Source organism: Sylvia atricapilla, chromosome 10, assembly GCF_009819655.1.
Source record: "Sylvia atricapilla isolate bSylAtr1 chromosome 10, bSylAtr1.pri, whole genome shotgun sequence".
In the NCBI taxonomy this organism is placed as follows: domain Eukaryota; kingdom Metazoa; phylum Chordata; class Aves; order Passeriformes; family Sylviidae; genus Sylvia; species Sylvia atricapilla.
The window spans coordinates 4,591,860-4,607,948 of record NC_089149.1 but is presented as its reverse complement, the minus strand read 5'-3'; the positions used below and the strand labels follow the sequence as shown (position 1 = coordinate 4,607,948).

The 16,089-nt window shown below is 44.0% G+C and overlaps 1 protein-coding gene across 1 annotated transcript in view; it reads right to left on the bottom strand.

Moving 5' to 3' along the window:
* FNDC3B (fibronectin type III domain containing 3B) overlaps positions 1-9,804 on the bottom strand; it is a 186,913-nt gene extending 177,109 nt beyond the window's left edge. Inside the window, exon 1 of the mRNA XM_066325740.1 lies at positions 9,667-9,804. The gene's annotated coding sequence lies outside the window, so the exon portion shown is untranslated. The remainder of the gene's footprint in view (positions 1-9,666) is intronic.
* Positions 9,805-16,089: the final 6,285 nt, after the last annotated feature.

Below are 16,089 nucleotides of genomic sequence, written 5' to 3'. Positions count from 1 at the left end.
TGATTGTATTGCTTGTGAGACGACGTCACGGAACCTTAAATTATAGCAGGGCCAATAATAATAATACACTCGGTCTACTTGCAAACTAATCCAGTCAAGACTATTTTCCATGTTTCCACATATCTGTATTTTCTCTGTCCCAATTCTCACATTTCACTCGCCTTCCTCCCCTCACACTAACCCAACAACTGAGGATACACTGAAATCAACACACTGTAGTCTAGAAAAATCTAACAACAACAACAACAAAAAAGGAATAGAGAAGTAAGGATTTACTAAGACAGACCAGAAAGGACTCAGATGTGCTAGCAAGGGCAGGACTGGAATAGTCTGGAAGGTCTGAGAAACTGAAAAAACTTTTCAGATTTTAGAGCATAATATCATCCTGTTTGACTGCACGATCGCAAAAATACCAAAAGGAAGTAAAACCGTTGATGTCTGACTTCAGAGTTTTAGATCCACAAATATTGCCTTTACAGTAACATAGCAGCTCTCACACATCCACTGAAGCAACCTATTCAGAGGCACATAAAAATTCAAGTGTAGCCACCTTGTTCCTTACACAGATTGTGGTTACAGAAGTATCTGAAAGACTCGACTCTTACATTTTATCCAGAAGCCAGAAGTAGCTGCTATGGAAGAGATCAGAGATCCTTTTTGGTTGCACTCGGCAGAATTGCCTAATTTCCACCACATCACCATTTCCTGCCCACTGAACAAGGCAGCTGGAACAGCTGGACAAGCACATCCAGCCCTGTTAACCGAGAGGGGAAAGGGGAAAGATAAAACACCACACACACACACACGAGAGCTTGCAGAGAGAAGACACTTAAATTAGGTAACAAGACAATTCCTTTCCGTTTCTCATATCCTCGCAGTCGTGGGCGTACAGTGCCCTGACTGCTGCTTGCAGTGCTCACTGACCCGAGGAACAGCCTTCAAGTCAACAAAAAGTTTGCACTGTATGCCTAACGAAGTCACAGAGGATGTTTATGTTTTGTGCAGTCACTAAAAGCACCGCCGAACTTAACAAGCAATAATAAAGATCTGTTACAGCAGCATATGGAGTTGAAAAAATAAACATGTGCAGAGCAGAATGAAACCAAGTTAATTTCACCACCAGCTGACACACAAGAAACAAGGCTCAGATCACAGAGTCATGAAATGGTTTGGGTTGGAAGGGGCATTAAAGATCATCTCATTCCAACCCTTCTGTCACGGGTAGGGACAGCTTCCCCTCTCCCAGGTTGCTCCAAGCCCTGTCCAACCTGGGACACTACAAGGATGGGGCAGCCACAGATTCTCTGGGCACCCTGTGCCAGTCTCAACACCCTCACAGTAAAAAATCATTTCCTAGTATCTAAGCTAAATCTATCCTTCCGGTCACTTTTCTCCACTTTTATGTCAAACTCTGCAGAACTTCTGCTTTTTGGAAAAATCTCAGAATTCCCCTTTGGCCATAAGATTTCTTGTGCACTGGTTATGGTCAGCTAAGAACAATGTAACCTGCATGTTCAATACCAGGTAAGAGTGTGAGCCTAGACCTTCATGAAGCAAAACTGGTGCCTATGATCTAGTACTAAAATTCACAATGAACCTTATGCTGCTTCCTAGTTATGGCATTTTAATTTCTGGGCATGGCAGGAACAGCTGAGTGCTGCCCAGTACTCCACACCAGTCATTCAACAAGATATTTTTCCTACTTGTGAACATGACATTATTACCTCATCAATATCTAAGTTTACCACTACGGGAAATACAAAGTCTTTTTGGTTTGGTCCTTTAAGGTTTCTGTTTGTTGACTTCTGTTGTTGTTTTGAAGTCCTGCTGATCTAAAATGTAACTTAGTTTTATAAGAAACAAACCAAAAAGGACAACATACAAGCAGAAAGTTACATGAGGAGACAGGGTGGGAATGAACTACCCACCTGCTTGAGTGCAAGTAAAACACAGAAGTTTCAGAAAACCAGGCTTCACTTCTGCTTATTCTGAGTGTTTTATGAGTATTATCAGAGACAAGTAAAGTACCTACAGCAGCCTAAATAACAAACTTCTGATTAGAAAACAGTGAGAAATTGACAGTCAAACAGACTGACTTATGAACATATGAACTTATACCCTGAAATGCCATAAAATTAACCCCTTATTCTCAAAACACCCAACATACATTTCTCACAAGTACAAAAGGAGGTTGAACTCTTCAGAGCAGAGCTGACAGCCCGCAGGGTCACAGTGCACAGAGCAGGGGTCAGTCTTTTGGCTATCAAGTCATTTTGAACTGATCCAGAATCTTAAGTGTTGTTTCACTCCACAGTTTCTATGAGGGATTATTTGTGACACTGTGACATTTTCTCTGCTCCTCCAAGCCACATAAGGTCACTCATTTAAGAGGAGACGACATATGTACATGTTCAGACATCAACACAGACATAGTGAAGCACCACTTAACTATGATTTATACAGAATTTAGATTTATTTTTTGCATCCCTTTCTGCTTTCCATAACACCATCAACTTTCTGCAGCTCGTCCTGCTTCTGGGTTACTCTCCAAGCCTAAGCTCTCCACAGACCATGCACAGTTTAACTCCTTCCAACGCTGCCACATCTTGCAAGTGACAGCCAAAACACGAGGCCACCTCACTACACAGCCAATGTGTCATCTCCTTCTTTATAAGGATATCCTTGCCAGCCAAGCCAGGAAACTTCTGACCCACTCCTCAGCTTTTGAGGATGGATTTTCCCTCCTTGCATGGATGGCTGGAGCCATACCATCAATGCCTCAACCTATGATCCAAGAAGCAGCAACCTGTGATCCTGTCACATCAGGCCACTTCAACTCTTCAGAGGCACATGAGGACCACACACCACGGCCTTTCTGGGTCATCTGTACCCACCTGGGAGCCAAGACACCTGGGCTGCAGTGCTGGCAGATGGACACTCTCCTCCCCCCAGCAGCCTGACATCCACATGCCTGTCCTTTTAGTCATGCAAAGGCCACATGTCAGTGCGTGAACAAGAGCATGAAGTCAAAGGGAAGAGGACACAGGAGAATGCGGCGTTCCACACACACAGATCTGCTGCCCCTCCCTCGCCCACATCTGAAGCATTCAAGAAAATCCAGCTAAGAGCAAAAAACATTGTGCCAAATGAAGTATTGTGTCTCTAGCTGCTCGGTTCCCCAGACACATGGATTGTCAGATGGGTTGCTCAGGAGGGACACAGCTCCTGTCACCAAATGCTGCACCCCAAGCCCCCAGCCTGGAGCACGAGGGGAGGAGAAGCTCCCTGCCTGGTTGAGGATCACCTTTAAAAACTGTGCAACCAACAGGACATAAATCATACACAGAGATAATTCAGAGGAAAACCCTACTGTAGCATCAGAAAACATGGGTGGCTAACGAATAAGTGTGTTAAAGAAAGGGCAGGGCAGTAAGACATTGAGAAAAGCAGACCTTGGAATAGAAAAAAAAAAACCCAAAAAAACCTCATTAAAGCAGAAGCCAATTCCATAAAAATCCAGAGTGAGAAACAGTTGTTTTCTTTCATTTGCTTTCCTTTGAGCTGCCACAGCTTCTAACACTTTCCAGCATTCAAAAATAAAGACTTGATGCTCTCTGCTCCCCAAGGCAGGCTTTGAAAACAAATTTCCTAGTTAACCTGCCAAAGCAGAAGATGTGATAGCAGCTCAATGTCCCTCTGCCCTGCTCAGGGGATGACTCAGTGGAAATCAGCCCTCAAGAAACCATCCTTCAGACAATGCAACCAAATAGGAACAAATTCCTCACCTTAAAAGTCATGGCTTCCAAGGTAGCCACAGTTCAGTACAGAACCGTGTAATAGAGGAACACTAACACGTTCTGGGGAAAATCTATAACTTATTTTTAACCCTTTTTCAATTTTTAATACAGTTAATAAAGATACATCTCCTAACAAGACTACAAAATCATCTCCTCAGAGCTTTAGAGTAGCACAAAAGAATAGAATATTAGCATGTTCTAAGCAAAGTGAAGTAAGAACTGGTGAACACAAGGCCAACATTATAATTGTTCAAGCCAACCAAACACACCCCTCAAAGCCAAACACCAATTACCATCTGCTCTTGTATTATTGTATATAATACAAGAGCAGAAGAACACACACAAGCACGTATGCAACTAGGTCCCAAACTTGCATCCAGTTCAAACACATCTAGAAGAACCATCTATATGGTATATTCCAGTTTGCCTTATCCTGTCACAAAAGGAAGATTTTTTTTTCCCACTTCAACCTAGGCCATTATTCCTGATACTTTAATATAATATGAAAGACAAAATACTGAGCCCACCAGTAAAGCAACACCCTTCACGAAGTGAGTCAAGCCAAAGCTGTGCCTTTGCTTTTCAAATTCACCATTTCTATCAATACTTACAGACAAAAAAAACTCCCACTATTGGGGCATTATAGACCCCAAAATATTCCACAAGCTCTGCAGTTCTCACTGGGTTTCTTCTGCTCTGTTAATTCATTCTAATGAAGTGATGCTTCTGGTTGCCACACATTTGCTAGTAACAAGACACAAAATGCATTTTTTTCCCCTTCTGTGAGCTGACATCACATGAGTCCACAAAAAATACAGGCTGGCCAGAAGGAAACCTACCCAGTGCTCTCATTATCCACAAATGCTTTCATCTTTTTTTTTTTTTTCCTCTGCTGCATTATTCCACACCAATAAATAAATAAGGAGCAGAGCAATGCATAATACTAAGTAACATACCCAGATCTGTTCAAGTGTCTGCAAGCATAAGTCACTTCTGTTACGTGAAATATCACTGAATAGGGACATACTTCTACAACAAAAGGAAGTTATAAAGTGGAATGAATTCTTTCAGCTAACTAACCACACACTAAAGGAAAATGGTAAGGTCATCCTGAAACAAATCAGGGCAACTCTCTACTCCTACACTGTTTTCTGCCACCAAGGTCCAAAATAACCACTCCATCTTCCTTCACTATGGTTTTGGGCTTGACTAAAGAATTGTGCAGAAATATTTGGGGCAAAAGATAACACTGGGATTTAGGTTATAAACATTGGCATTTTATTAGTGGATGAGTGGAAAACAGAACAGCCATGTAAAATTGACACAGCTGCCCAGAGGCCCAGAGAACCTACAAACTAAGCAGAGCAGATTGATTTTGCTAGTTTAGATTACAAGCATGGGGAAATCTGTCCACAACATCCCAAACATCTCTGAGGGTGGCAAGAGTCATGTAAAATTGTTGTTTATTGAAGTTTTCATTAACCTCCTGAAAGGAATTTCTTTCTGTCTTTTCAAAGCATTCCATATGAAACATTCCTGGAAGCGTGAAGTAGATGTTTAAATACACATACACACACATTCTATTATTAGAGTCCTTTGCAAGGACCTAATAATAGAATTGTCCATAATTATGTATAAGGCAATGATAAGAGACCAGGATGTAAAGCATGTTTTAAGGTATTTGCACTGCTGCCACAGAATTGTCACACACTGACTCAACACAGAAAAATCAGGCAGGCTTATCACCTTCATCTCCAGAGAATTCAAGTGTTTGCTTTCAGTTATTCTAAATCTAACAAATAACAGGATAAACCAAAACACAGCAGCAGAAACTCCTCTCCTGAATCCATCTTGTCATTTCACTGAGTACCTTCTAGAATGAGGAGCAGATGCCAGAACAAGCAAATGCCACATATCAGTATTAGCTGCAGTTTTGTCCTCTCAAATATATATATATATATAAAATATGCATTTAATTACTTAGGAATTGTTTGTTGCTTCATATTACAAAACTAACACTATACATAGCTGCAGTTTACTAAGCAGAGTATCCACATGGCAATTTTCAGTATATCACCATTATAAACTGTCACCACTAGAAAAACAAATAGAGACTGTTTCTTATGCTGTTGGCTTTTTGTCTGTTATCTGCTAACAAACACCACAATTTACTTGTAAACAAAGGATTCCTCAGATGAAACGCAGCAAGCATGTCACTGGAGAAGCCCTACATTTTAACCTCTAAGCTCAAGGAAACCCATCCTTTTCCCAATTAAAAGCACCACGAAGATTTGCTCAGAGCTGCACTATCTGGGACCTCCAGGGAATATTCCTGCTCAAGAACACACTTCAACACAGACAACGTTTTTCTCGTGTACTTGCTCAACAGCACCGTCATTTTTCATCTAGAGCAAAGCACAGATTTAACATCCAGAGCAGCATTTCTGAAAGGCAACTCATCTCTCCAACACTGTTGCAAATTCCACAATAAATCACATTTAATTAGTTTGTGCACTTTTTTTTTTTTTTTTTTCCTGGCTGTCTGGGATCCAACAGCGAGCAGCCTTCCAACTTCAATTTTGCAAAGAGGTGCTTAGAATAAACTGATAAAAACGCCAACCACCACGTCCCCACTGGAAGCTGTTTGGAGTTATCTGCTTGCTGACACACCAGCATTCCTGCCTGTAGATGGCTGTGTATCCAGCGGCTCCTATTTCCACTGCCTTGTTTGAAGAACTTCCCTCTTCCCACATACCTTCCATCTCCAGGGACAGATCACACAGGGACACTAAACCTTGGCCGTAAACAACACGAGTTTTGATACTGCTGTTTCCAAAGGATCCTCCACCACTCAGCAGCACAGAGACAATCACCGAGGCACAAATCCTCCGGGCAACGCTTGAGAAACTCTTTGCCTCGCCGGTATTTTGCACAGCTGAGATTTACACAGGGCTCTGCTGGCTTCTTCTGCTATTTATTTTGTTTGCTGTACACTAAAGGCTATTGCAAACAAACGGGACTTCCATAACTTGTGGCATGTCGCTCAAAACAACTCCAGTGCACTGAGACACTATTTCCAGATTTTAAACCAAAGAGCCACATCCTTGGCGGAGTGACAGGATGCTCTCCAAGTCTGTCCCAAAGTGTCACTCCAGGTGTTCCAAAGAGGCCACTCCATCTTCCCTCATGTCTTTTCTTGGGAGGGAAGTGGCAGACTGCAGTGAAAAGCACAGTGGAGAGTAATTTGTTTGATTCAGGTGTGCTCAGGCTCTGGGCCTTTTATTTAATTACATGTATTTAGTAGGCATTTATCCTCATGCTACAAACATTTATTCATACTGGAAATGTTGGTTCTGACAACCTACATTTTTGAGGGAAAAAGTCAGTTATACTTATTAGAAAGTTCATGAATACAACCACACACATGCAGAAATTTGCTGCGTGGCCTGTATATATTTTCTTGCACAGATTTATGAACTGCAGAAGTTTGACTGCCCTTAATTGCTTCTCCTTCTCAGAGGACATAAAGGAAACTATAAAGTGAGGAGGAAAAAAATCAAATTCTCTGCTAAGAAAGAGGTATGATGGAGAAAACGTCTTTCAGTTTCCTAATACTACACATAAAAAAAAAAAAAAAAAAAAAAAAAAAAAAAAAAAAACAAAAAAAAAAAACCTGCCAGGATAAACATACTTCAGATTGGAAGTTACAAACTTTTCTGAAACTGAAGATAAAATACTTGCAGTATGGAGTTACAGCTCTGAGCTTCTTGGCCATAGTAGAATATCAGCTTATTTTGGCTGCTAACTACCTTCATTTCTTATCCTTTGGCCAACTATAGGCTAACAGCATGAAAAAACCCTCTCATTGCTGTCCCAGCAGTGACCTCAAACCCAAACCAGATGGGTCCCAAAGGCACAAAATTAAAAAAAAAAAAAAAAAAAGGAACAAAAAAAGTAAAAAAAAGTAAAATATATCATCTTCAACACAGATTCATCTCTGAGCTACATTATAAGCATAAAGTAGCTAGAAGATACTGAACTGGGAAGAACAATACACCATACTTCTGGGGCAGCAGACGTTTCTGCCACAGCAGGGTCCCAATACAACCACAAATCACAACTGCTTTGAAACTAACGAGAGGGAACCACAGAAGTGCTGAAGATTAAGAGAAAAAGCACTAACAGACCGCTTCTGTGCGAGACCCGAAATGACCCCGGGAATACGGCCAAGAATCATTTTCTTACTGGTAGCACCGGCAGCGGATTCTCCGGCTGCGGAGACAGACACACGGGCCGTAGGTGGGCTAGACCGGCGGGGAACGGGGCGAGAGGAGCAAGATGCTTCCACTCAGGAGGCCAGCCCTTGGCCCATTCCTGAGGTTTAGGGAAGCCATGCCTTTATCTGGACTGCCAGCCAAGCACACATTGTGTCATCCGTGTCCAGAGCAGCCGCTCCCCATCAGAACAAAGCGCAGACCCAGACCAGCACAGGCACCGAGGCACCGCCAGGCCTGGCACTCTCAACCTTTTTTTTTTAAGTAAGCCCTGCTGCAAAAAAAAAAAAAAAAAAAAAAAAGGTTGAGAAATAGCGTTCTGCGCTTAAAAAAATCTGTGGAAGTTTGAAATGCCATTACCCAGCACATTGTTAAACTCGAGTTAGACTGGTTTGGCACCTTTCAGGAAGGTACGGGCTGAGCCCGGTGTTCTGCAGGGTAAGCGGTTAAGGGATACAGCAGCTGTGGTTAGGGCACAGGGAACTGGGATACGTGAATCCTGTTCTCACAGATCCAGCAAGGAGTTCAAATAACAAAGTAAAAAAAAAAAAAATCCAAAATTAAAAAATAAAAAAAAAAGCCAACAAGGAACTCGAATCTCTCCATATCTCAGTTCCTCCCCCGCCGCCGCCCCCGCGATGGGGTAACTACCCCTTTAAGACCAGTACTTTTATATACTCAAAGGACACAAAGAAATGCAAATGAAATACAAAATTACTAATATGGAGAGAGGCAGCCTTGCCCCGCGCCTTCTATTCTACAAATATAGATGGGATAAATGCTTCGTTACATTTAACTCCAAGCCGCACTACCTCCGCCAAAACCTTATTTAAATAGAATATTTCTGAGAACCGGGAAGGGGGAGATGCAGCTGTGGTCTTAACCTAAGAGAGGTTAAGCTTTTAAAAAGAGTTGTTCTTTTTTTTCATTCCGTCTGCTGGTCGCATGCCATTTTAAAAAGGTGTCTGGCAAGCAAAAATAAAAAGTTTCCAGGGCTTTCCTTCCCCAAGCCGCCTCTGCCAGGAGCCGGGCGGGGAGAACGGGGCCGAGAGAAGACGGTCGCGCCTTTCTCCAGCTTTTTCTCCAACATACCCCTCCGGATCCCGACGCTCTGGAGGCGAAGGAGCCCCCGGTTCCTCCACCTGCCCGTAGCCCCGGCCGGCCAGCGGGGCGCGGCTCGGGGGGCGCCGCGGGCAGACGCCCCGCACACGCCCGCGGTGCCCGCGGCCCCCGCCAGCACCGGCCGCTCCCGCACTCCTCCTCCGGGAGCCGCAGCGGGCGGGGAGGGCGGCGGCGATGACAGCGGCCGGGCCGGCCGCCCCCGGGGACAGCCGGGCGGTGCTGGAGCGCCCGTCCCGCCGCCGGCCCCGAGCGCGGCCGCTCCCGCCCGCCCGCCGGTCGCTCCCCGCGGCGGTGAGGAGCCGGCGGGGCGGGGAGAGAAACTTTCCACCGAGTCCCGCCGCCGAACAAAAGAGCCGGGACCGGGAGAGGCGCCGCGGGGCGGGGGGACGAGGCTGCCCGGCGCTCGGGGCGCAGCGGAGCCGCGGGACTCCCCGGCCGGCGCCCGCTTCCCCGCAGCGCCGCCGCGTCCTTACCTGCGGGAGGGCGGTGCGGGGCGGCCAGTCCCGGTTAGCTGGAGCGAGTGCCGGGAGGGCTCGGCGGGGATTCCGCCATGTCAGTGATGTCGGCACCACATGGGGCCCCGGCCGGCCCACGCTACCGCGCACTCTGGAGTAGCGGCTCCCGCCGAAAAGGCGACCGAGGCGGGCGTGGGACGCCGGCCAGCCCCGCCGCCGGCCCGCCCCCGCGCCGGGGCGGGGGATCGTGAGGGGCGGGAATGGCGCCCGGGCCCTCCGCCTCGCCCCGCCGCCGGCCCGCCTCGTCCGCCCGCCGCGACCCGCTCATCCTTCCTCGGAGCCGTAGGATAATGGATCTAAAGGATCATCGAGGTTCGGGATGATCCGGTCCGGCCGCCCACCCAGCAGCACCGCTACAAGCCCTAAACCACATCGCCCGGTGCCAGGTCTGGACGTCTCTTTAACATCTCCAGGGACGGTGGCTGCACGGCCATCCGTTTCAATGCCAGGCCACCCTATAAGTAAAACATTTGTTTCTAATGTCTTATCTGAATCTCCCCTATCTCGGTTTAAGGCAATTTTCCTCTAGTTCTCTCACTGCAGGTGTGGGAGAAAAGAGCATCCCCCAGCTGCCTAAAACCTCCATTCAGGGACTTGTAGAGAGGGATGAGGTCTCACCTGATCATCCTCCTTCTCCAGATTAAAAAAAAAAAAAACCACCTCCGACAGCTATTCCTCATAAGATATGTTTTGTAGACCCTTCGCTTATTGCCAAATATCACCCCTGGAGCACACCTCACCCACCCTGCCTCCCCCTGTCCACACAGCCCTAGCCCGGGGTGTGTGGTTGTGATGGATGTTGGAAAGTTGCCACCAAAATGCCATTTCTGACAGGGTTTTTAAAACCTTGCCTTTGCCCAAGCACTTCCAGGCTGCGGTCAGTGCATGTCCCTAGCTGTGTCCTCCCCTGGCATCCTTGCTGCAAAGGCAAGGCCCATGCTCCCATCAGTGTGGCCATTCCTACATTCCCACGGATTGGGAGCGAGGAGGAAAAGCTCCAGATAATATTTTTCAGGGCTAAAGAAATGCTCTGACTTATTCAATAGTGCAGCCCTAAAGAAGAGAAGTTTATCCCCTGGCTCTGGAAGAGAGCCCCAGGGAGGGGCCTTGGTGGTCATTCACCTCTCAGCACTGCATCCAAGCCATGGGGGAATCATGACTGGAGCTTTAATCTGGTTACAGGAAAAGCTTAAAATAGGACTTGGCCTTACCCCCACCACAGATTGCAGCCGTGCTATGAAGGGTCTTTTGATTTAGCCTTGGTCCTTTGGGAAGCCAACCTTCCTCTGCAGGAGCTCATCGCCCACACGTCCTGTGCTCTGCCTCCTCTCCATCGCTATATTCTTCACTGTTACTTTTCCCAACAGCTTTTATCAATGATTGATCCGCTCTATCCACCAGAGCGAGGTTTCCTTTCAAAAACTGGAAAACCCTCTGGAGTCTGAGGCAGCCCAGGTGTATTTTCTTCAGCTTCCATTAAAATATCAACACAAACATTTTTCCCATAGGACTCCTTGATGTTCTGCTGCTCGCTGAAACACACACTAAAGAAAAATCAGTTTGGCATCAAAGCTGAGTAAAAGCATCGTGCCCAAATAGGCTGGGTTTGAGGCTTTTTTGTACATGACTAAAACCCAGAAAAATGAAAATAAAGTTATCTGAAATAGATAATTCCTACAAAAATAACAAATAGACTATTTTCCCATGGGAAAGATTGTTCAGTGTAGAATGGTCAGCCAGCACTAAGTATTGTTCGTCGCTAATTGCGAAAACTTTTGTAATGCATAAAATCTAAAAGTAGAAAAATGTTTTGTTTTATTATTGACCCAAAACATGCAAACTTTTTGATGGTCCTGGATAGAGTTACAGACCAGATGAGATTAATTATTCACTAGGGTTGTAAAGACTTTACTTGGTCTCATAGACAATTTTGTGTGGGGGAAAAAAAAAAAAGAGAGAGAGAAGGGACAGTGAAGACATTGGTTTAAGGGGAAAAAAAATCACTGACACGAGTTGGAAAATGATGAAAAAATATAAAATTGCAGAGTAAATAAACTCAAATCTGGAGAAAGCAAAATGAAGAGAAATAAAGAAGAGGAAAGAAATGGAACCATTTCTTCTTCCAAACCACGTCTCATTTGTAGCTTTTCTATCTGATGGGCCAAAAGTCCAGTCCTCATCCGGAAAGTCAGAACAGGGGCCCCAGACACGGACATTTCCAGTCTCACCTGACACTGCAGAAGGACAGGCTCACAAAAACTACAGCAAGGTCAATGTGGACCTGGAGCAAACGTTGCCTTCTCCTTGGAGCTCCTTCTATTCATCCCCACAGCCCTGATGAACAGGAAGAGCAGATAGTTAACAACAATAAATTGTTTTAACAATAAATGATTGAATGGAGCCTGGGCACGGCTCAGGAACCAAGGGACAGGGGAGGGGAGAGTGAAGCAAGGATTGCTTTCCATCAGGGAGTTCCTACATAAATAACAGATAAAACTATTTCTCCAACAGCTTAGTCCCTGAGCCAGCTCATCTAGGAATAGGATTAATCAGACCAAGAGGAAACGTCTCTTGCCACTGAAAAAGGAGAAGGATTAGGTTAAGTGATGACACAGCAGTGACAGACAAGTCACTCTGGAGAAAATGACTGACCTAAACTATCATCCAAATAAATACAGACCAAAGCTATGAACTAATTTTTCTATTTTGATGAGTCTGGTTTGTTTGGTTATTTTCAATAACATGCATATTTATCTTTTATCACAGTGAGATCTTTCTGTTTATTCAGGAAGCGAGTGGCGTCAGAAACGCGATAGTGCGTCTCTTCCATCTCCCTTCCCACGTGTGCTGTTGCAGAGGAGCAGGATGAAGGGGCTGTGCTCTATCCTTCTTTGGTATTTCTGTATCCTTCTTTGGTCTTTCTGTTGGATCCCTGTCCCCATGACAGTCACTCTGAAGCTGCAGATGCAGCAGGAGGAGACAGAACCCCCAACTCCTTTCAAGCTGGAATTGTTTAGCCATCACACAGTAACGATTTTGGCACTGTTGACTGAGGCTGGATCCAAACCAGTTCTAAATCCTGTATTCTGCCATCATCTCCATCAGCCATCCCCTCCTATTCGGTGGCAAAACCCAGAGAGGGGCCCATGTCTCTGCACAATCAGGATGTGGCCTTGGAGGTCAGACATCATTGCCAAAGCTGTGAAGACAGTCTTTATTCTCTCAGGGTACTTCCCCTCACATTTCTGATGGGATTTGAGTTAAACTGTTGCTATTCCCACAAGCTGCATCTTCTGTATTCTGAAGGGCAGGCAGGCAGAGATCTTGGCATCGGTGCTGTTTGACAGCATACAGAGCATGCTTTGATTGATTTATTTGCTGAATAGTCTGTTGGTTTTTACCTGGGATATACCGCCCTCAGTCAGTTTTAACCCTGCATAGCACCTGCATAGAGGGTGGATGTTTCCACTCAAACACTGGATGGACTGTGGCTGCAGGAGTTTTCCCTCCACGTGCATTATCACACCTCTGAGCAGCTGTGGGGTGAGAAATCAGGACACAATGTCCTAACAGTTTACATTTGTCCATAGCAAGAGCTCCACTTTTTTAATTTTTTTGCCAGCAGCAACTCAGATGAAGAAAGACAGAAGTACTCAGCAAAATTGCCTTTGGTGTACCCTCAAGCTGAGAGCATGGCCCTGAAACATCCCTTACTTGGACCTCACCCTGCCACTTGAGAGGTGGGACGGGCAGGATGCTCAAAGCAAACGTGGAAGATCTCCTCACAAAAATATCCAGAAAAAAAATGATGTCTCACCTCTCCTCCCTTCCCCTCCTTGTGATAACATAACTTAGACCTTCCACAGAATAAAGACAAGGCCATATAATCTCTTCTTTTCTTGTTTTAAAATGCCTCACAAAGCGATAAAGTTAGTGCAACTTAAACAACTGAGTACTCAAAAGCATACAGTACAATCTGGTCATGGTGAACTTTTCTCACTCTTTTATGTGACCAAAAAAAAAAAAAAAGCTAAAGGCAAATAAGATTGTACAGATTAAAACACGATGATTTCCTTGAATCCTTACAATGCTTTATTTTCAAGATAGTGCCTGTGGAGACTGACACATGCAAGAAAATCTGGGTAAGTGAATGTAGTTTATAATGGTCACTTTTACTGCAGGGAATCCAAAATTCTGCAGGACAGTCTTTCTAAATAAGTAGGGCATGTAAACATTAGCACAAACCAGGATTTCTGTCTGTACCTCTCTATTTAGAGGAAATGAATGCCAGTTATTCACTCAGCATATATTCACAGGTTTGCATTCATGAACTGACCAAGTTTGTACTCATCATATTAATTAGCAGTTTTTTTCCCTTTTTAGGATAACACAGGTCAGGATTTCTCATGCTCAATAACATGTGAAGAACTGAAGCCCCAAAAATCTTATTGTTGGGATAAGATCAAAGGAGTAACCTCTGTATGATTCTGAAATAACATTTCTCTGCCTCTTCTGTTAGTGCAGTGCACGGTAACTTTGCACTGCATATCAGTGTGGTAAAACAAATTACTTATTTGACATCATTTTATTACATTTAATGGACAAGTCTTTAATTTGGCCTTTGAATATCACAGAGATCTTACCAAGCAATAAATACAGATACTACTAAGCAACAAATATGTACAGTCAAACTCTAGTAGAAGTCACAAAGGACCGGAGAGCTTCACCAGCAGCTAGAAGAGGCTCTAAACACCCATTCCATTACTGTAAAGACGTGATTTCTGACACCCCAGAAGTTACTGTTAGTCAGGGATTTTATTCTGTTAGCTGTTTCTTAATCTTTACAAAGGCATCATGGAAAGAAAAGGTTCCTGCTGCCCTCTCTTCCATGAGAAGCACCATTGTCTTCACAATCTGTCTCTTTGCAAGCTGAGGCCTTACACAGGGCATTTTTTACATTTTTTCGTCTACGTTGGTTTTATAAGTTTAAATAAGTTCCTGTCTGCTAAGAGCTTCCAAAGAGCGTTGGCATTTCACCAATTCAAGAAGCTCGCCGTGAAGATTACACACCAGAGGTGCTTATTCAAAACAATAACTTCTGACCACTGCACCAGAAGAAAATACTCTCATTTATTGCCTTGTAATCATGCCTCTCTGCAGTGTTAGTTCCAGGTTTGCCAACAAGAAGGATGTTCCTTTTGATATTTTACAAATATTTCAGCTAAATCTCCTTAACACTGTGCAGCTCTTTGGCTCATTAGGTTTGCTTGGGGTTTGTTTTGTTGAAAGCTCTTGTTTCAGTTCAGGCTCTAAAGAAAACAAAGCAGTATTGCTTGCATTGTTAAAGCCAAAAGTAGGGCCATGGAAAAAAAAAAATGTTCTTCTTGGATGAGTTTGGAGATTGGCATTCATGAAACAGCTGGAGATGAAACATACAGCACTAATCCTGTCCAGTTGCTCCTGGTCATGTTGCACATTCAGGAAATTCATAATTAGGTGGTTATACCCCCAGTGTTTCCCCTGCAGCACTCTTTACAACCAGCAGTTTATCTTCTTGTCATTGAAAAAAAATAAAACCAAAAACCAAACCAACAACAAAACCCACAACTACAAAGAAAGAAGAGGGAGAGAAAATACAAGCAGGAATGACTTGAAATGTACTTAATAGCTTCTTCTCCTTGTAAAAAAAAGAATAAATCAGATGTTGTCATTTCTGCACATACCAGCAAACTGCTGATCCACTGCCCTTTTCTATCACAGCAGCTTTCCTCTGTGCTGTATCTCCTTCCTCTTCACAGTATTTATTTTTCCAGTTGATTTTTTTCCCTTGCCAGTCATGCACCCGCTTTCCTGTAAAGGGCAGCCACACCTGACAATTTAGAAATAAACGCTTTAATAAGTAAACATTTATTTTTCTTGTTGAGTGGAAGCACTAGACATGGGGCTTTTATTCCTAGCTCCCACCAAGGTTTCTAGTGAATTCCTAAGTAGTTTCTGTTCTTTATTTTGATTTCTCTAGTGGTATCATGAAAGCATTTTGCCACACACTGGGAATTTTCATACTGCATGCTACAAATGGTGTTTTGTCAAAAATTCATCTTCATTTTAAATCACTCAAGGTACAACTTGAAGGATTTTTCTTCTTTCCATAACTGAAGGGGTTTTTGCAAGGCCATAACAAAGCATTTATATTCCAGACACAATAAGGTATCTTTTAAATCCAACAGCCTTATATACTGTTAACTACACACATATGCAATATGGAGATTTTTTTGTGTACAAGGCAATCCATGAGAAATGTTGCCAACTTTGGAATTAAACTGTTACCAGTGACTCAGCAGGTTTGCTCTGCAATAGAAAAGCATTCCATATAAGCTTTTT